At 37.1% G+C, this 21,520-nt stretch overlaps 1 non-coding gene across 1 annotated transcript; it reads left to right on the top strand.

The window, feature by feature from the left end:
- Positions 1-391: 391 nt before the first annotated feature.
- LOC131254678 (small nucleolar RNA R71) lies at positions 392-498 on the top strand. Its single transcript, XR_009175799.1, has one exon. It is a non-coding gene; the product is annotated as a small nucleolar RNA R71 (small nucleolar RNA).
- The last annotated feature ends 21,022 nt before the right edge of the window (positions 499-21,520 follow it).

Below are 21,520 nucleotides of genomic sequence, written 5' to 3'. Positions count from 1 at the left end.
CAACACTCCTCGAAAGGCGGGTATTGTAGGACAATTTTCAGTTGTATGAATGTTGCAATCACAGATGCTGCAAACAATTTCATTAACCTTATCCTTCTTTCCTTCCATGGCCTCAACTTTCCTAATGAGCGTAGTTACTTTACACTTGAGATCATCCTCTTCTTTCAAAAGATGTAATCCACCTTTCTCCTTTAATTGAGTTGGCCTAGACGTGGTGTTTGATTTTGGGTAATAGTCCCAAGATTGTGTTTTTTCAGCCAGACTGTCTAGGTAGTCCCATACCTCGTCGACATCTTTATTAATGAACTCTCCATTACACATTGTCTCGACCATTTGGCGCATGGAAGATGTCAGTCCATCGTAGAAAAAATTTGTAATGTGCCACGTTTCAAATCCGTGTTGTGGGCATGAACTGACCAAATCTTTGAACCTTTCCCAACATTGGAAGAATGTTTCATCTTCCTTTTGGGCAAAGTTCATGATTGCTTTTCCGAGGGTAATCATTTTATGATGTGGGAAGAATTTTTTTATAAATTCTCTCTGTATGTCGTTTCATGTGCCAATAGATCTAGGACGCAGTGAATGTAACCACGTCTTAGATTTCTCTTTTAAGGAAAAAGGAAAGAGTTTCAGCCTGATTGTATCCTCAGATACATTAGGAAAACATAATGCAGCTATAATCTCATCGAACTCTTTCAAATGTAAATATGGACTTTCTGATTCAAGTCCATGGAATTTGGGAAGGAGTTGGATAACTCCTGGCTTGATGTCCATTTGTCATGTGTTTTCAGGGAAAATCATGCATGAGGGCTACTCACTCCCGCCGGTTGTAGATAATCTCGTAAAGTACGAGGCGGGGGTGCCTGTTGCACTTCATTCTCAGCTTGGGTATCCTCCACCCTGGGTGGAAGTAGAGGAGGTTGGTCTTCAGCCATAACTTCAATTAACTCAGGGGATTTCGAGTGGTGTCTAGTCCTGCGATGGATAGTCAACCCTTCAACCAATCCTCCTTCAGTCAAGAGACGTCGAGTGTTGTCACGGGCCCACTTGGGCATGAAACACTCACAGCCCTCAATTAAATTCAAAACCTAATCCTAAGAAAGGAAAAGAAAATCTAGAACGAAAGAGAAGGAGAGTTGAAAAGAAATTACCAAATTGAAGCCCCTAAGTTAAGGACCTGTAAAAGAAAACAAACAAGTCAGTTCGAAAGAGAATGTCTAGAATTAGAAAATCATTAAAAAGGAAGAAAGTCCTAAACTAGAAAGTAAATTAAAAAGAGATATGAAAAATAGAAAGTGGAGAGAAAGAACTTACCGAATTATAAATTTCTATCTTAAAGGCCTACACAATAGGAAAGTTAGTTTCTAAACAAAAATTCTATGAGTAGAAAATTAGGAAACAAAATTAGATTCTAAAAGAGTTAGAATTAGAAAGTTGCTAGAAAAGAAAAATAGAGGGTTAATCTCTAAAAAGGGAAATAACTAACCTAGTTTCTAAAAACAAAAGAGGAAAGTTTCTAAAAATAAACTATTTCCTACAAATAGAGAAATACTAGGGTTAGAAAATTTCTAAGATTTAAACCTTAATTCTAAAAATAGGAAAAATAGATAAATTAGAAAGGAATTACCAATTCAGAAGTTTACGTCGGGATCCTACAAAACAGGAAACAAGTTAGTTTTGAACTAAAAATTAAAAAAAAAAACTAAGGTTAGTAAAATTCTAATCTTAAACTAATCCTAAAACCAATTAATTTCAGAGAATCGTAACCGTCAGTCCCCGACAACGGCGCCAAAAACTTGTTCACACCCCAAGTGCAGGGTTGTGATGTAGTAATAAACTCGGTAAGATCGAGGTCGAATCCACAAGGACTGATACCTGTACGTTATTTGAAACCAAGTGGAACTAGAACTAGACTAAGATGTGATCTAACCAAATAGAATTTTAAGGAATAATTGTGGAATAATTATCTAAAACTTCAAGGAATTCAGAGGAAAGAAACTAGGGATTCAGAGGATCCACTTGTAGAGATCAGGGAGATCTTATGCCTGCTTCGAAAATCATGGAGTTTCAACTAGACTTCCTTTGATATAGTTTTCAAGAGATGAAAGGTATATGAATTAGAATGGATTCCATCACCAAACCATGCCCAGGAGACAAAGTAAACAACAGAATTAAACTAATTACCAACCAACCAACAATGTATGAAGATCAGGAAGGGTACTGTCATCCTACCATGCCCATGGAACAATGATGAACAACAGGGCTTCCTGACTTCATAAACATAAAAATGGGAAAGAAATATTCAAAGCCATTGCAAACCCATTGTAATTTCAGTCACAATAGACCATTAAAGACTAAGAAAAAAATATTTCTTTAATAATCAACTAAATCAAATTCAGTTTATGAACTTTAAAGGCTCAAAGTAGAATCTCCCATCTCGCTACAGGCTTCACCTCTTAGCCCTAGCTAAGAGGTTTAGCCACCCATGAATGGGCTAAGCTCCAATTAAAAAGAAGAAGAAGAAGAAGAAGAAGAACCAGGTCAGCCTCTGCTTGCGCCCCGCCCTACTCCTTCCATGTTTTTCTTTTCTTTTCTTCTGTTCTTTTTTTTTCTTTCTCCCACGTCCAGCAGCCAACCTCTCTCCCTCTGTTCCCGTGCAGCTCTCTCTCCAGCCACCGAGCACTCCTCAGCTTTTTCTCGATCCAGCAGACTCTTGTCCAAAAGAAAAAACCTTTTTTTCTTTTCTTTTCCTCCCTACGTTCCTTCCCTGTTTCTCTTTCTCCCTCCCCGACGTCCAGCAAAAAGCTAAGCTCCCCCTCCACGTCCTCCTTTCGTCTCTCTTTATATCCTTCAAAGGGCGGTGGAGAGGTCGAATTAGAGAACCGACACTACTGGAGTCCGTCAGGAGAACTTCACAACCAGCAACTATAACTGCGTCGCAGAAACTGTTTACACAGCCACAGAAACAGCACCGACACTCCCACTTCCTTTGCTTTCTTTGCAAAGAAGCAACGTCCCTTGGGGAATATTTTAACGAGCTACACGATGGATGGTTTGGATCATCCATCCGATCAAAGATAGTGGCCCACATGATTCCGGAACATCCGGAACTCGCGGACGCGCGAAATAGGGGCCTACGAACGCCTCTTACACTGTTCTGATGGTGGGGACCACTACGATTTTGTTTTGAGAAATCCACTCCGTCCACCGGATTCCTCTCAGAATTTCGGTTAGAAATGGATGCTTTTGGGTTGCTTTTGATGCGGTCCACCAGACTTTCTGCTCTGTCATCCGTCTTGCGTTCGGATAGGTGAAATTAGATCCTCGCTGCTTCTTGAAAAGCTTCCACCTAGGTCTCGGTTAGTGGACCTATAGAGTTCTGATGGACGGTCCAGATCTCCCGTATGATGGATGTAAGTGGGCCACAAAACTTCCCAGCGGACGGCCTGCGTACTGTCTTGAAGAAGGAAGAAAACTTCGGTCAAGGATTAGCTTGACTGAAGCTCCGTTACCATGCATGGCTGGTGCAATAGTGCACGATGTACACTCAACACAGGTGGGTCTACGGTGATGATTCCGAGAAATCTACTCCGACCATCTGTTGTGTCACCTCATAAAATGGGGCGAGACCAACTTTGAAGCATATCCAGATCTCAGGTTGGCCCCAAATCACACATTCATGGGCTGATCTGACCATTGGACCACTTCCATGATGATCCAACTACTGAAATTTGACATGTACGGTTTATTTAGGGTCTGCAGGCCATATATGAAGTTTTGAACTGAACGGATGGTGGGAACCCCGTGATCTTGCATTCTGGCTGACTTTCAGGCCGCTTGAGCTTTAGTTTCTCGATTTTCGTGGATCCCTGGCGTGTAATTCTGTCGATCTTGGTCTCCTAGGGTCTGTCGCTTGCCTTGGTGACTTCAGACTGTTAAATACATGCTTTTAGTATCTTTTCCCAGTCCAGGCTCGTGAATACACCCTTGCAACATAAACATGATTAAAATGGGTTATTAAACGGTACCATGTTCATAAATCTAGGTAATAACTGGGTCTGATATGCAATATTTGACCCTCAACAAGCATCCAACGTGCTTAAGAGGAGATACCATGTCCCTTAGGGAAGGTAACATGCAATGCCCAATGGCACAATATGACCACACACACACATAGTGTCCACCAAGCATACAATGATGTACATGGGTCATGAGGATGAATTTAATCACACTATATGGCGATATACAATGTATATTACATTCCTCCTATCCAAGAAGGAACCAAGACTAGGTACTTAGACAATATCCTTAAGGAATCCAACTTCTAATGGGGGCCCATTTACCTGGGGTAGCCCACGAGACTAAGTATAAAAGCTACAGGTCTAAGTAATATAGAAATGAGCCTAGCAAGAGTCTAAGATGAGTATCCAATCACTCTTAAATACAACCAGCCCTAGAGGGACTATAATGGGGACATTTAACAACTATTCCCCAAAAAGGCATATCAACCATGAACTATATGGATAGAAGGCCAAAGGCCTACATTTAAGATAAAAATAAAGGTAACCATATGCATATATTCCTCATAATAGGCCATAAAAGATATAATACTACTTTTAACAACATGGGCTCTAGAAGGGAATTAAGGCCCAAGGGTCAATTCCCAATGGCCATAGAATCCATGTATTAAGTTGGACTTGGTAGGCAGCCCGCATGAATAATATACGGGCTAAAAATAAGTTTAAGTTTGGATGAAATGTACCCCACTACATTAGCCCAATAACTAGCAATTTAAGTGGGTAACCAAGGGCCCAATACTATCCTTATCTCAGTCCACAAGTCCATCAAAATGGTGGAAGTTGGCCCAATATATGGCTGAGCCAAGCTGGGATGTCCCAACCCACTTTGGGCACATGAAATGCCCCAAAAATCTAAACTAAGATGGGGTCCTCATTTTATCACTAAAGGTGACCCAAAAGAATGCACTGATTAAGTCCAAAGATTATAAGAAAACATAAGCATACAATACGTACACAAGTTCTCAATATGGTGGGCCCCATAGCCAAATAAAGTTTTAACCATAAAATGTTACATTTAAGGCCCTTTGATAAACTTTTGGCCCGTTTGACTTCTTGAATCTGCTAAGGTCCAGAAATTAGTTAAATATGTGGAAATAATCTCATGAAGGTCAATTATACTCACTGGGGGATCCCACCAGATGGAGAGTATGTATATATCATGAAAAGATCAAGTGGGCCTGCTAATAGATTGTGAGTCCAGCAGTAACCCAAGGCAGAGAGTGCTTCCATGATCAAGCGATCTAAGGCTTGAATGACCTGGACCAACATATATTGAGGTAGGCTCCACATACATCCATATTTAGCCTTAAATAAAGAGCCTAGGGTTTATAGTGGACCTTTAACCATCCATAGAGAAACCTATGGGCCTACCTTAGGATCACTCAGGAGGACATCTAACCTCAACTGGTTTCCAAGAGGTAGCTCGCCACTACTCGAGAATGAAATAAGGCCCAAGGCCTAAGCAATCCATAGCCTAGTGGGCTATACACTAAGCCCAATACTTAAGTAGCATGGTAAGCCCTTAAGCAAGGTTTGGGCCCAACCATAAGGGTCATAAATCCACTCATCATGGTGGGCCTAATGGGCAACCCAGTAGTCTAACCATATGGGCAAATTTCACACTTAACACAAGTGAGTTGGGCCTCTCATCTTAGCCCAAGTACAAGGTTAATTTGGTGGGCAACCAAGGGTTCCAACTACTTGCATATTATAGCCCACAAACCTATCAAAATAGGTAGAAGAGTATAGGTCCAAAGGTCAATGGACCTATCTAGAAAGTCCCAATCCAAAAGGCCTAAGAAACAAGCAATTAACCACATACAATGATCCACATAAAACCCAACTTGGGTGGGCCTCAGATGGGCCCTAATTAAACCTAAAAATACTAAAGGAAGAATGGAAAAATAATAGATTAATCCACCCTCAAATTTGGTGGGCCATGCTGCCCCAGAATAAACTCTTATGGGTAACAATATTAGGCCCTTTGCCAGATTCCAACCCACCTATTTTCTGGGTTGGTTGGAATCCAACAATAAAAGTCATTTTATAGAATATTTGATCCCTGATGGCCCACACATAACACTGTGGGTCCCACCAGATGAGAGGGAGATATACAACACATATTCAAGTGGGTCATGCCATTGGAATGCAGGCCTAGTAGCACAAGGCAGGGACATCCCATGCATAGATAGCTTTATGGGCCTGGGTATATAGCCTAAAAACTCAACCAAAGGGCCCTAATTGAATGCTAATAAAGGGGAGAATGTTCAAGTCCCCTATGGACCCCACATGGATGAATGGTGGGATATGCAATTCATTAAGGTGGGCCCACAAAGTGGCCTGAACGGCCAGCCAAGGCTGGATACCCCAGCCTGGGTGTCCCAAACTAGTAGGCCACTCCAGGCCACACCACGGATGGTACAGAGGCCCATTGGCCTTGAAATTTTGCAGGTTGGTACTTCCATAGGTGGGTCAGACTTCACAAAATTTTATGATTTTTTTTAATACTCAAAAGTATTTTAATTTCTTTAAATGAAATAGTCTATCCAGAAAATCTGGTTGTTCTGGACGTCCCAACGTGGTGGACCGGTCCAACCCTTGGCACTATGTGCACAGGGTTCCATTGGCCCCAAAAATTTGTAGGTGGGTATTAAAAAGGGTAGACCACACCCCTACAAAAATTTATGATTTTGGACAACTACAAATAGTTTAATTTATTTTAAGAAAACAATCTGTCCTAAGATACTACCTAATCTGAACATCCCAATGTAGTGGGCCAGTCCAGCCCGTGCCCCAATGTGCACAGGTGCCCATTGGTCCCAAACTTTTGTAGGAGGGTCCCACAATGGGTGGACTACCTTTATGTGAATTTTCATAATTTTTAGATACCCAAAAATATTTTAATTAAATTCGAAATTACAGATTGTCCAGAAATTCTGCTAAGTGCAGAATTTTGGATAGACCATGATTGAGCAACCAATGGATTGGGCCCTGGATGTCCAAAAATTGGGAAAATTAAATTTAAACATTCTCTCATATATGTAGTAGAAGGGGGGTACCACCATAGGGGTCCACTTGATCAGAAACTATTTTATAATTTTATATTTCCAAATTGCAACCTTACTGGAATTACAGCAGAAATTTCAGCAAATTCCCATATTGGCCCATCCTTTTGGGGACTTAAATGAGGTCAATTGGGGTTGGAATTGGCATGTTTATAGGTGGCATACCCATATTTAAAAATCATATTTCACTTATTATACAATTCCCCACCCAAAGCCCCAAATCCTAGCCCCAAGTTGGCCCAAAATCTGTTCAGACAGATTTGAACAGCAACCTGTACATGAAAGAAATTGAATATAAACACCATATAAGAAGGGATTTAACCCATTAAAATCATGTTGTGGATCACCACAGTGGGTCCCAAAAATATCCACACCTTCCTCATCATCATAAACCCCTTACATGTGCCCCATTTAAGTGGATTTGGGGCCACATGTCTAAGGATGGACCACCATGGATGTCCAACCTCCATGGATGGTCTGAATTTTTGATTGGTCCATAAGGTGGGCCACACATACATGATCAGAATACTAATATCAGAAAAATGAAGGATCGGCCATGGGGGTAGGGCCCTGCCACTAATGGGCCCTCCCAAGATTCAATCACACCCATACCACTACCCTGATTATACATGCAACCATAAAACTATCCCATGCATGGTTTATATTTACAATAGATGGTTGAGACGTCATCCTAACATGGTCTTTAAGGTCTATATGACCTTAAGATGGAGATGATCATGAAATACATCATGATGGGGTCCATGGAGAATGGCCCCATCATGTATCGTGACATGCATGTAGGATAGGCCCAAGGGCCACATCCATGGGTCAAATGGGATCACTACTATGGATTAGTAGGTCCCATATGATCCACACAAGAAGAAATATAAGGATTAAAAGTGAAAAATAAATCAGCAAGACACCTCTTGGATCTTCAAGCTTCTACCATCACTAAGAACCTCAAGCTCTAAGGGTTGTGATTCTATGGCCAAGATGGGTTTATGATAGTGAGATGGAGGGGAGATGGGAAGAAAATGGGTTGGAAAAGAGGGAAGAAGGAGCTGGAGGATTTATAAATGTGAGAGGAAATGAGAGAATGAGAAGAGAGAAAGTGAGGATTTGTAGGGAGGTAATGATTATTTTGTAAGAAAGCAAATGATGGCCTATGTTGACAATAACAAAGTTGCTATACTTAGACTAGGTTTGGGTGGTGTCTAGAATGGGTGGTGTCAATTCCATGCAATTGTATAGTGTGCGTGTGTATGGTGTGCATGGGAAGTTGTGTCATGAAAGTGGTCCATATGTTTTTTTTGTTCAAAAAGTGGGCTACATGATGAAATGCTCATTACTTTTGATCTATAAGTCGGATGAATGCACAAGATGCATTGTTGGAACCACAACGAGAATGCGAACATATAGTATAGGTCTCAGGTTGATCCAAGTCGGGTCAACATCACTGGACTCAAGGATGACCGCAAACACTATCCAAGGGTTGTGGGTTGCCGAGATTCGACCGGTAAGACTGCGAGACCAAAATGAACGAGATGCATACTCACACCCACACACACACACATGGGAACTAAGTTCAAGTCTCACATATGCCTATTCCACCAAGCCTAGACAAACCCTTGTCATCTTAAGTTGAAATTCTTGAGATTATGTCAGTCGGGATATTTAATGTGCAAAAGGGGCATTTAGCACATCATAGAATTGTTGCGAGTTCAGGCTGAACACTCACAAGCTCAAATTGAAGCCTTTAATAGGTGTATGGCCGGCCATACCGAGAGCATAAATTGGTTGGTGGCTTTGTTTATCGAAAGAGTACCCATTGCACCTCAGCAACAAAACAATACTTGTTCTATTAGGAATTTAACCCCTATACTACTAGCCCAGCCAGTGCTATAGACACTTCCTTTACAATAAAATACACTACCTATTCTTATCTCTTCCAATCCAGGATGTCGAAATTCACTGATATCGGTGGATTTTAGATGTCTTGAACATATTCTTGTCCAAAACGTGCGAAATTCACCACCACTAGTAGATTTCAAGCATCATGAACATGAGAATATGAACTTAATCCTTAAAGCTAAGAATCAAAGGATACCTAAGGGGCAACTTGTGCCTAGAAATTAACCTTGTAATAAAAAACAATATCAGGTTAGTCAAGAAATACCTCTATTTGCTATAAAATAATATTAGAAGCTAATTAAATTGTTCAATTAGTTTAGGAAGTATAGGCCAAGTTCTCAACTAATCTACTACTTAAGTTTATCTTAAGCTATATCCTAAGTAGATCAACTGGAAATATCCATTGTTGAGGAATTATTGACCTAACTTTACATTGTTTACAGGTGATATAGATCCATCGACGGTATAACACAAGTCGTTTTACCATACAATTTGGAGAGTTGGCTAATAAGGAATATTATAAATTACAACAATTTGGTCATTCACTTACTGGAGTAGCTTTCACTTGGTATTCCAATTTGTTACCAAATTTCATACAGAATTGGCAAGAAATAGAAGAAAAGTTTCATGCTCAATTCTTCAATAAAGGCATAAATTTCTATGGCCAATCTTTTCGTCTTCGGCAATTGGTAGGAGAATCAGTCGAAAATTATATTGCTCGGTTTAAGAGTGTAAAAATCCAATGCAAGGTAGTTATGATCGAAGTAAAATTTATTTAGTTAGCTTGAGAAGTTTATTTGGATGAAATTCATATATTTCTATGATTTAACTACAGAAGTGTCTCAGTATGAGGCTTTGCTCTAAGAGTCAATGCGACGAAAGAATTCGTCAATAAGAATATATTATTATGACCCTAATTATAATGTTATAAAAGCTAAAGTAGTATCTAAATAGCCATTCATATGCTTGGTATTAGTTAAAATAGAGCCATCAATATCTTCTAATGAAAAAGTTCAAAGAACATACACCTTTGATATTATTTGTGATGACGAAATCTTTGATATCATGTTAGATGAAAATTTTATTAAAATTCCTATTAACCATAAGATTCTAACTGTCGAGGAATTGAAGAAAATTAATTACTGTAAATGGCATGGAATTCGGCTATATTTCACTAACAAATGTGTTGTTTGAGGAATGTTATTCAAGACAACATCAATCAAGAGTTGCTAAAGTTTCCTTCAAAAGAAAAAGAGTTGATGTTGATTGATACTAATCCATTTTCATCTAATGTGAAGATCAATATGACAACCATTAATCCTTAAAGGTTGGTTTAACCATGATAAAAAATAATGTTCTTCGAATTCGAATGGTTTAAGCTACTGAGCAAAAGGATAGAAAAACAAGTATGAGGCCTAAGCCTATGGTCAAACAGACCGAAGCACATCTGGAGGCAAAAACATCAAATTATTAGCACCGATGCTGGCAAATGCAACATGCAGCAAAGAGAAGATAGTTAGCCACTGCATGGGATGAATCTCAGATGAAGTACTCTCCAACTCGATTAAGGCTGGTAATACCATAGTCAGGGGAAGAAGAACATATATTGGTTAATATGGTTGAACTTTATTTAGAACTTGACTAAATTAAAAATCAAAATTATGATAAAGCAAGAATGGATATGGAATGATCGACCAAATACTTCATGTGAACCTTCTCTCATTCTAAACTACAATGAAATTCACTCAACAATCGTCTATAAGTAAGAGAGAAGCTCAAGTCCTCATCAAGTTAGTTGTGTGGTATTTATAAAATTCATTTTAGCTTATTCAATTCCCTTTCTCAAGCTGATCTCAAATACATTATAGAGAGTAATTTATACTCCACTTAAGAAATCAAGAAAATTGAATTTGTAGCATTAGGGTTTTCATTTCCTTAAATACATTAAATCCTTATATTCTTTTTGGTTGAGCAAATACTGGCCCCTCTAGGACATCGATAGCTCATCTTTCAAATTTCCTTTTGAATCATGAAGTGACTCGTTTCCCAATTCAAAATAGGTTTTTCTCTTCACACCTTGTCAAAACCATATTCAAGTACTGCTTGAAGCACTTATCAAAAGTACTTCAAAAAAAAGTAGTCCATGAACACTTCTAAAAAATGCTCAATCATATCTGAAAAAATATTGGGCATGCATCTCTGGAATGTCGCAGGAGCATTACATTGTCTAAATAATATCCTTTGGTAAGCAAATGTGTCAAAGGGGCATGTGATTGTAGTTTTCTTGTAGTGTCTCCTGGTCTTCAGGGGTTATCTCAATTTGATTGTAGCCCAAGTACCCGTCTAGGAAGCAATAGTATGAATGACCGACCAATCTCTCTAAAATTTGATCAACAAAAGGTACGGAAAAGTGGTCTTTCCTTATGACGGTATTCAACTTTATATAATCAATACACATTCTCCAACTAGTGGTAACTTTAGTTGGCATGAGTTCATTGTTAGCATTAGCTACAATGATAATTCTAGACTTTTTGGGCACCACCTTAGTTGGATTCAACCATTGACTATCGAATATAGGGTAGATGATACCCATATCTGATAGTTTCAACACCTCCATCTTTCCCAAATCCCTCATGTTTGGTTGTAATCAGCAACATTCAAATGGGAAAAATCACGACTAGATATGTATCTTTTTTACCCAAATAAATATATTTTAGCTTGGCTAGCAATGGTTTTATGTCAAGCTTTGGTGGCTTGATGCTAGACGGTAAAGGCTTTGAGTCCATGAGGAACAATTTTTAAAAGCATGGCCTCCATCGGTTAGTTTCAAGTACTAGCTCAGAATCTAACAAAGCATTCATTATATCCAATATCATGTGATCATCATAATTCATAAAGTGAGCAATACAAGCTTCTAAGGGGTTGAGGATTGTAGTCAATATAAGCTCCTCATCTACGAGCGTGTCGATCATATTTACCTCGTGGATCTCATCTACATCCCTTGGTTATTTGTAGAGATTAAACACGTTCACCTTCAATGTCATCCTCCTAAATGACATCTTCATCACTGCATTCCAACAGTTGATTATTGTATTTAAAGTGGCCAGGAATGGGAGTCCTAGGATGACAAGAATTTGAAAGCTAGCACTTATAACCAGCTGTGTCCAAGACAATAAAGTCTACTGGGTAGTAGAACTTATCAACTTGGACTAGCATGTCCTTAACCACCCCTCTCAGTATACAACTAGATCGGTTGGTAACTTATAGGGTCGTCTTGGTGGGTTTTAATTCACTAAGCCCTAATTGTTTGTACACTGAGTAAGGGATGAGGTTAACGCTTGCCCCCAAGTCTAGCAAGGCTTGTTCATTTCAAAATTTCCCTATGATATATGACGTTGCAAGGCTAGCTGAGTCTTTATATCTTAGGGAGCATTTTTTTAAAAATAATCCACTCACTTGTTCCGAAAAAAAGCTTTCTTTTACACATTGAATTTATGTTTAATCGTGAAAGGTCCTTAAGAAACTTGGCATAGAATAGAATTTTCTTAATTGCATCAAGCAAGGGAATGTTCATTTTGACCCATTAGAAAATCTCAAAGATGTTCTGATTCTTAGATGGGCGTTTTGATGAGACTAGGCTTTGAGAAAACAAAGCCATAGGCATATGTAGTCATGCACTGGCAGTCATACACCGGCTCTTTGTCATGCGTAGCACGGCTTGGTCCACATTATCCTTGGATTTTTCTAAATCCTTAAGCATGTCGACCTTCATTGGGATAGTTTTGTCAATTTTCTTTCCAGTTCTAAGAGTGATGATTGACTTGGCTTGTTCCACATGTGGGTTAAGAGGATTCAAATTACTCACTTTGTATTATCCTTTTAGGTTAGGTTAGGGTTGGGCCGAAAAGGTTCCTTTCTCCCTAATAGTCAAGTGTAATTCAATCCTTCAAACTAAACTTTTGAAATCATTTATGGCCTGCATGGTGGTCTGATTGAATTGCATTTGCCCTTGTATGAATGCTTCTAACGTGTCCTCAAGGGTCATCTTTTGTAGTTGTACTTGTGATGTGGTTTAAGGCGCAAGGGAGGTCCTTGGGGTGGGCTTCATGCATTAGTTAGGATTATATCTGTTAGAATTTGATGCATTAAATGGGTGTTGATAGGCATTCATGCCATTTACTTAAGCTTGTAACATATTATGAAAAGCTAGGATTATAGGACAATCCATTGTAAGGTGTGCCTCACTCTCACATATGCCATAAGCACTCTCAATAATTGCATTGGTGGGTTGGATCACATCCACCTTAGTTTCATGGCCTCAACTTTTTGAGTGAGAACTCCAATCTTGGCATTCACATCATCCTCCTCCTTGATGGCATATATTCCCCCTTTCTCTTTAGGAGCAGAATTGGAATTACTTGATTTGTTGATTGTGTCCCATGATTGTGCATTCTTAGCCAACTTATCAAGGTAATCACATGCCTCTTCTAAATCCTTAGTCATGAACTTAGCATTGCACATCATCTCAATAAATTGGTGCATATTCTACTTGAGTATATTATAGAAGAAACTGATTACTTGCCAAATTTCATAACCATGGTGTGGGTATGCGAGAAAAAGTTCATTGAATCTCTCCCAACATTGAAAGAATTCCCTTTAGGAGAAAATCATGATGGTGCGCCTTAATGTATTGGTTTCATGAACTGGAAAGAACTTTTTAAGGAACTTTTGGGTCATCTCAACCCATGTGCCTATTAAGCACGGTCTTAGTGAATGGAGCCATGACTTGGCTCTCTGAGTTAGAGAGAAGGGAAATAATGACGTCTTAAGAGATGTTGTAATGCAAGGTTCCTACAATCTCATTGAATTCCTTGAGAGGTACATATGGACTTTTTGAGTCAAGTCCATGGAATTTGGGAAAGAGTTGGATCACTCCTGGTTTGAAATCCAAATTACCTATATTAACCAGAAAAACCATGCAAGATTGTTTAATTATTGTAGGTAATCACTTAAAGTTCTAACCGGGGGAATGTAATATGTCTTGTTCTCATCACGTGATGTCCTATCTGATGGCGTATTCCTAAAATAATCTCATCAAAACTTTGTTCAGTTTCAAGCATATTCTCATCAAAGTGTGGCCTTTGCTCAGGCATGTTTGGAGCACTGGTGGCCATGGATTGAGATGATTAAAGTGTACTCAGATATTTTTTAACTCGATGGTGGATGAAAACCCCATCAAGTAAACATCTTTTGCCTAGAAGTCACAATGTATGGTCCCTTACCTACTAGGGCATGAACTAAGGGCGAAAAAATAAGTTCTAATTCTAAGAATTGAATCATATTGTAAAACCAAAAAAAAGAAAAAGAAAAAAACTATTCTTAGGCAATTAGAAAGGAATTTAGAGATATAAAAAGTAATTAGAAGAATGGGTATAAAGATTACAAATTTAGAAGAATTAAGGCTAGAGAATTTTGTAAATCTGAACATGGAAAACTATTAGTGTTCTAAAAATTCTGTGAAAACCTAACCTAGTAATTAAAAAATCAAAGCACTAAAAAGTAATTCCTAAGTTAGAGCTAGAAACAAGACCTAATCTAAATCTAGGTATTCTTAGCACAATTGTTTCTAGAAATGGCGCTAAAAAATTGATTGAACCCAAGGGTCGACAACCCTAAGTGTAGGGATACGATGGAATAATAACTTGGTGAGAACGAGATCGATCCACATGAACGTTGGTGAGAACACACTTAAAAGTAATTGATTTTGTCTAAGTTTTTTATTTAACAAAGTAGAAGGGTTTAAAACAATTAATAAAAATGGCCAAAGATCTAGGAATCCCCAATTAATGGAATTTTAACTTAATTTGCCTTCTTGAGTTGATCACTCAATTAGAACTGGATTCCAATTCATTATAATCAGAAGATAAAATAATATTATTATTCATAAACATCAAACATAGATTAGAATCATGATAGGCTTGATCTCTCATGAAAACTTAGGTAATCACATCGCAGGGAATTCAAAGAATCCAATTTGACCGAAGGTGACAATAGATCATCGACTTTACAAATTGATTCCTTCCCCAATCTAAGAATTCAATCATATCCAATCACAATTCAACATAGATAACCTAAAAATTTCATTGAAAATGAATTAAAGATCAAATATTCATCAAAAGGTTTACCCATTAACCTTAGTTAAGTAATTAGACAAACTTAAATAACATTTTAAACAAAAACAAAAGAAAAACTAGAAAAACAAACTAAAATCAAAGGATTAAGGAGGAAGGACAATTCTGATGAACCTCTGTTACCCCTTGGTCTCTCTTAAACCCTAATTAATTTGTATCTAAATAGCTTACAACACCTCCTTAAATAGACCAAATTCGCATCAACTTTGGACCCATTTCAAATTTTCACACTTTGTTATGCTTCGGTCGCACCGATGATAACCTTCGGTCGCACCGAATTTGTCTCTTAGTTAAAGCCAAATTTTCTTAAAATTCATCTGAAGTCTCTGTCTCCCGCATGTCTGAACAAACCCTCATTCGGTCACACCAAAATATTAAGCTGAATTAAGTTCGGTTGTAGCCAAATTAGGTCTGAAAATCACAATTTCTTGATAGACTCTTCTGGGTACTTTCAAGCGAATTGAACTAATCTCGGGTTGGACTGAACAATCTATTATTTATGTTATCAGGTTATGTGATTTTTTCGTCCCATCTCCATCCTCTGTACTTTATTTTCTTAGATCTTTGGCATATGAATTATTCAATACTACCCTCCAAACATCCAACTTTTCACTTGATTAGTCTTTAAGCTTTTAATCCTCCTTTTAAGAACGATTTCATCTTTGTCTTTCGAATTTCCTCGCATGTACAAAACTTATGTTAGTAAATCAACTTAGCACTTGAATGTATAAAAACTAATGTAATTGATATGATAAATATGCACTATTTAGGCTTGATCACTTGCTTGACAATCTGAGCGGTGTTATCATCTCCAAAAGTGACCGAACCACCATCAAAATCATTGTAATGACAAAATTGGATCCTATCACTTATCATGTGTTTAGAGAAACTACTATCCAAATACCATCTAGCATTACTACGAGCCTTGAAAGTTGTATGAATTACTAAATAGTTTATTTTTTCTTCACAGCCCATTTTGATACAACTTTCTTTGGGCCTGAATTGTATTTTAGATAGAGAGTTTCTTTCTTGGACTCATCTCTCAGGGGAGAACTTCTTTTAGGAGATTGACATTTCTTATCAGACTGACACTATAAGAAAGAGGGTTTTTAGCGATGAAACTTTTTTCCTTCGCTAAAAATGACTTTAGCAATGAAAATAATTTTCATCGCTAAAAGTTTACTTTTAGCGATGAAATTGCAAATTCGTAGCTAAAAGTCACTTTTACCGACCAAAATTTTCATTGGTAAATGTAATTCTCCCGCTATTGTGAAAATTCTCTTGCTAAGAGTTTTAGCGACAAAAATTTTCGTCGCTAAAGGGTGTTTTGAATTTTTGAAAAAACAAAAAAAAAATCGAGATATTTTCTTTTAGCGACGAAATTAATTTTCTAGCTAAACGCCACCTTTAGCGACGAAAATTTTCATCGCCAAAAGTGTTGTAATTTTATATTAGAAAAGTTTCGCCCTGACTTTTACCGACAAACCAAAACCATCGCAAATAATATTTTTAGCGATGAAAATGTTCGTCGTCAAAAGTGTTGTAATTTTATTTTAGAAAATTTTCGCCCTGACTTTTACCGACGAACCAAAACCATCGCCAATAATATTTTTAACGACGAAAATGTTCGTCGCCAAAAGTGTTGTAAATTTTTACTTGGAAAAATTTGCCCTGACTTTTACTGACGAACTAAAACCGTCACCAATAATATTTTTAACGACGAAAATGTTCGTCGCCAAAAGTGTTGTAATTTTATATTAGAAAATTTTTGCCTCGACTTTTACTGATGAACCAAAACCGTTGCCAATAATATTTTTAGCGACGGAAATATTCATCGCCAAAAGTGTTGTAATTTTATATTAGAAAATTTTCGCCCTCCCTTTTACCGACGAAACAAAACCATCGCCAATAATAGTTTTAGCGACGAAAAGGGTCGTCGCCAAAAGTGTTGTAAACTTTAACAAGGAAAATTTCTCCCTGACTTTTACCGACGAATAAAAACCATCGCCAAAAGTGTTGTAATTTATCTCCGTAAATTCTCGTCCTAACTTTTATTGATGAACAAAAACTGTTGCTAATAATATTTTTAGCAACGAAAATGTTCGTCGTCAAAAGCGTTGTAATTTAATTTCGCCCTGACTTTTACCGATGAACCAAAACCGTCGCCAATAATATTTTTAGCGATGAAAATGTTCGGTGCCAAAAGTAGTTTTATTTACTTCGCCCTGACTTTTACCGACGAACTAAAACTGTCGGCAATAATATTTTTCGCTACAAAAGTTTTCGTCGGTAAAGGGTTTTCGAATTTTTCTAGAAAAGGTTTCGCACTGTGTTGAAATTTTGGCGGTGAGACTTTTACCATCAAAAATGTTCATCGGTAAAAGTCTTTTTCCTAAATATTTTTCCCGACGGCTGAAAACCGTCGGTAATAATGTAAAAATGTTTTAATTTAAAAAAAAAGGTTGGTAAAAATGTGTGTGTATATGTATATAGTTTTTATATCATATGAGTGGAAATTTTTTTAATATAATTAAAAGGTAATATTTAAATGATTTGTAATGTTACATGAAAAAGAATATTGATAAGGATAAAAATTTTAAGAAAGTTTGAGAAAAATTTTGAGAACAAAATTATGCTTTTGAAGAAAAAAAAATCGGCATTTTAAAATTTTTGAGGAAAAATTAAAATATGAGAAATTTTTTGAGAATTTAAAAATAAAAATTTTAAATTTGTAATACAAATTTTTTTTTGAAATATTTTATAATAAAAATGATGTTTTGTTAAAAGAGTAAAAATATATGCATTTTGAAAAAAATTTGTTATTTTTAAATAGAAATTAAAATTTATCTGTGAAAAATAAAATTACTAAATTATATCTATGAAAAATAAAATTACTAAATTATTAGGCACATCCACTAATTGAACCTTTAAACATTTTTGGACAATCTAATCAATTCAGGTTGAAGAATAAATAACTTCAGATGTTTAAATCAAATTTCACTGAAATTATGTGATGAATCTTGTATGCCTAATATCTTTCTCATATGTAAACTGATTGAGGCGAGTAACTACTCAAATTGAGGGTATTGATCAGTAAAATAGAGTGAACGGATCAGACATGTAAAATGGGCCAAATATTTTGGTCAAAATTGTGACCCAACTTAGTGACCTCGTGAGAACCTAAGAATTGATGTAAGTTCTGTGGGGCCCATCATGATTTGTGTCAAACATCAACACCATGGATTTGATGTGTCCCCTTTAGGTTATGAGATATCTCAAAAATCATCTATATACGAAACTCATATGAGCCATACCATCTAAAACTATGTGAAGACATCCTAAAAAATATATAAGCACATGGTGGGGCCCACATGAGTTTTGGATGCGGTTGAAAATTGGTCTGACCACTCACCAGGTGGGACACACATAATGAGTGGGTTGGATATGTGAATCACATTTAGGTAGGCCTAATATATGATTATGAATGTTTTAAGAAAACTTGATCTCCACTATATTATATGGTGTGGCCCACCCAAGTCATGGATTGACTTTATTTTTAAGCTCTTGGCCCCACCCAAGTCATGGATTGACTTTCTCCGTATTGTTCAACACTTTTCTCGAATCATTTTAAGGTATTAACTAGAAAATGGGGCGGGTCGAAGGCTTAAGTGGACTAAAAAGTGGGGATTGAACGTCCGCCATTAAAAATAACATTCACAGAAGTTTTGGATCAAGCTGATGTGAGAAATTTAATCTTGTGGAATCGACCATTGATTGACCTTTAACTAACATTTCTATGATTAACTATCTTAGATGTTTATTAATTGAGCCTTTTTCTTCCTTAATAGAATTTATTACTAGATTGTCTTTTTTGTATTCATCCGTCTGCTGCCAAGTAAAGGCTCTAAGTATTCGGTTTTTTCTTCCGTACAAATAGAACACCTTTTCAAAATTTTGAGACGAAAATGGCCTTGAACATTTTTTATACGATTTCTTTTTTTCAAAATTTTGAGACAAAAATGCCCTTGAACATTTTCTATACGATTTCTTTTTTTCAAAATTTTGAGAAGAACATGGCCTTGAACATTTTTTATACGATTTCTTTTTTTAAAAAAAAAAAAAATTTTGAGACGAAAATGGCCGTGAACATTTTTTATACGACTTCTTTTCTTCAAATTTTTGAGATGATAATAGCCTTGAACATTTTTTATACGATTTCTTTTATTACTATTTTCTAGTATTCTTCTCTCACCATGATCTCTTGTACTTTCTAAATATTCTGGGTAAATCTTTTATGCTTTTTGATTACTTTCTTCACAAAAATTCTCACCTTAAAAAATAAAGTTTTTCTTTTTCTTTTTTACTTTTTATATTGAAATAGATTTATGGGGAAAGAAAATAATAAAAAATGAATTAAAAATATTACAAAAATGGGGCGGGTCCCAGGCTTAAGTGGACTACAAAGTGGGGGTTGAACATCCACCATTAAAAATAACATTCATAGAAGTTTTGGATCGAGCTGATGTTTGTGTTTTCCCTTCATTCATATCTTTTTTATATTATGAACATGTTGGATGACAAATAAACATTACTATGGGCCCAAGGAAGGTATCAACAGTGGAAAATATTATTCCACACTATTTTATGTGGCATGGTTCACTTGAGTTTTGGATTTACCAAAAATTTGGGATAAACCACACCGTTCATCCATTTTTCGAGATCATTTTATAAAATTATCCAAAAAATGAATCATATCAAAAGATCGATTTGATTATTGTGAATGTTTCAACGGTGAGAATCATTGTCCTACTGTTATTTGTGATATGGTCCACTGGAGCATTTTAAATTATTTGTATTTTGTATGGTGATCTAAAATGGTCTCTCAAAATTGACGAAGGGTGTAGATATGATAAATACATCATTATTGTTAAGGCCACTACTTTGAGCCATTCCTACTACTATGAGCTCAAGGAGCGTCAGCTCTCTCTCGAAATTGGATTGCGTACTGAGTTATTAAATAAGCTTTTATGGTACTGAGTAAATTCTGTTGGGCCAACTTTGAATTCACATGGTTTATCCATGTTGTTCATCCATTTTTTCAGATCATTTTAGGGGTTGAGCCCAAGAACTTTTCAACGGTAAAATTCATTTCACACTGTTTCCAATGGTGTGGTCCGCTTAAGCTTTGGACATGCTTAATCTTTGAGTTAAAGGACTAAATTTATATGATAAAATGGATGGACTGAGTTGATACAATGCATGATGACGGTGGGCCCCATAGAGTTTACTAAGTATGCTAAAGCAGATTAGCTGCAGGTGTACCACACGTCAGCTATATAGCTGGTGTATTGACGTTAACAAGTTCCATGGATCTAATAATGAGTTATTTGTTATATCCAAACCGTCCATCCATTTGGCAAGCTCGTGTTAAGTTTTGAGACGAAAAATAAAATAGATCTAACCATCAAGTGGACTACACTACAAAAAGCAATGGGGGATTGAACCTCTACCATTGAAGCCCTTTTAGGGGTCATAGAAGTTTTAGATCAATATGAATTTTTTTTCCTCTTTACCTAGGTATTTTTGGCCTTGCGTATAGTTTATTTTAGGGTAATATCCAAAGAACGATTTAAATCCAAACCTCCAGTGAACCCCAACATAGAAAACAGTGGTGCAGTGACGCCCACCATTAAAAACTTTGAAAGGCCACAAAAATTTTATATGAAGATGATATTTGTGTTTTCCTTTATTTCATATATTTTTTAACTTATAAATGGGTTGGATTTCAAATAAATTTTACGATGAGCCTTAAGATAGGTTCAACGGTGGGAATCACTCTCCCCTCTATTTTCTTTGGTGGGGTCCAATACATATTTATATCTGCCTCATTCTCCGGCTCATGACTTAAAATGATATCTCAAAATGGATGGATGGTGTGGATATAACAAATACATCATAGTGGGGCCCACAGAAAATAGATGGACCGCGAGGCATTCTCATCCATCCGTACGTAAAAATGAATATAATCTAAGAGATATCCTAGCCAGCGAGAAACCCACTCGCAGGTTCTCTCTCTTACACCTCTCTCTCTCGTTGTCTCTCTCTTCCTCTCTCTGATCTCTCCACCCACCTCGAGCTCTCTCTCGCATCCTCTCCCTCCTCTGTCTCTCTGTATCTCTCTTCCTCTCTCTCTCTCTCTCTGAACTCTCTCGGGCAGACCACTGCCGAACGCCCTACCCACGCCATGAGGGGTAGGGATTTGGGGACCGTGAGG

The sequence above is a fragment of the Magnolia sinica genome, chromosome 8 (genome assembly GCF_029962835.1).
Source record: "Magnolia sinica isolate HGM2019 chromosome 8, MsV1, whole genome shotgun sequence".
NCBI lineage: Eukaryota > Viridiplantae > Streptophyta > Magnoliopsida > Magnoliales > Magnoliaceae > Magnolia > Magnolia sinica.
This window is presented reverse-complemented; position numbering and strand designations above follow the sequence as displayed.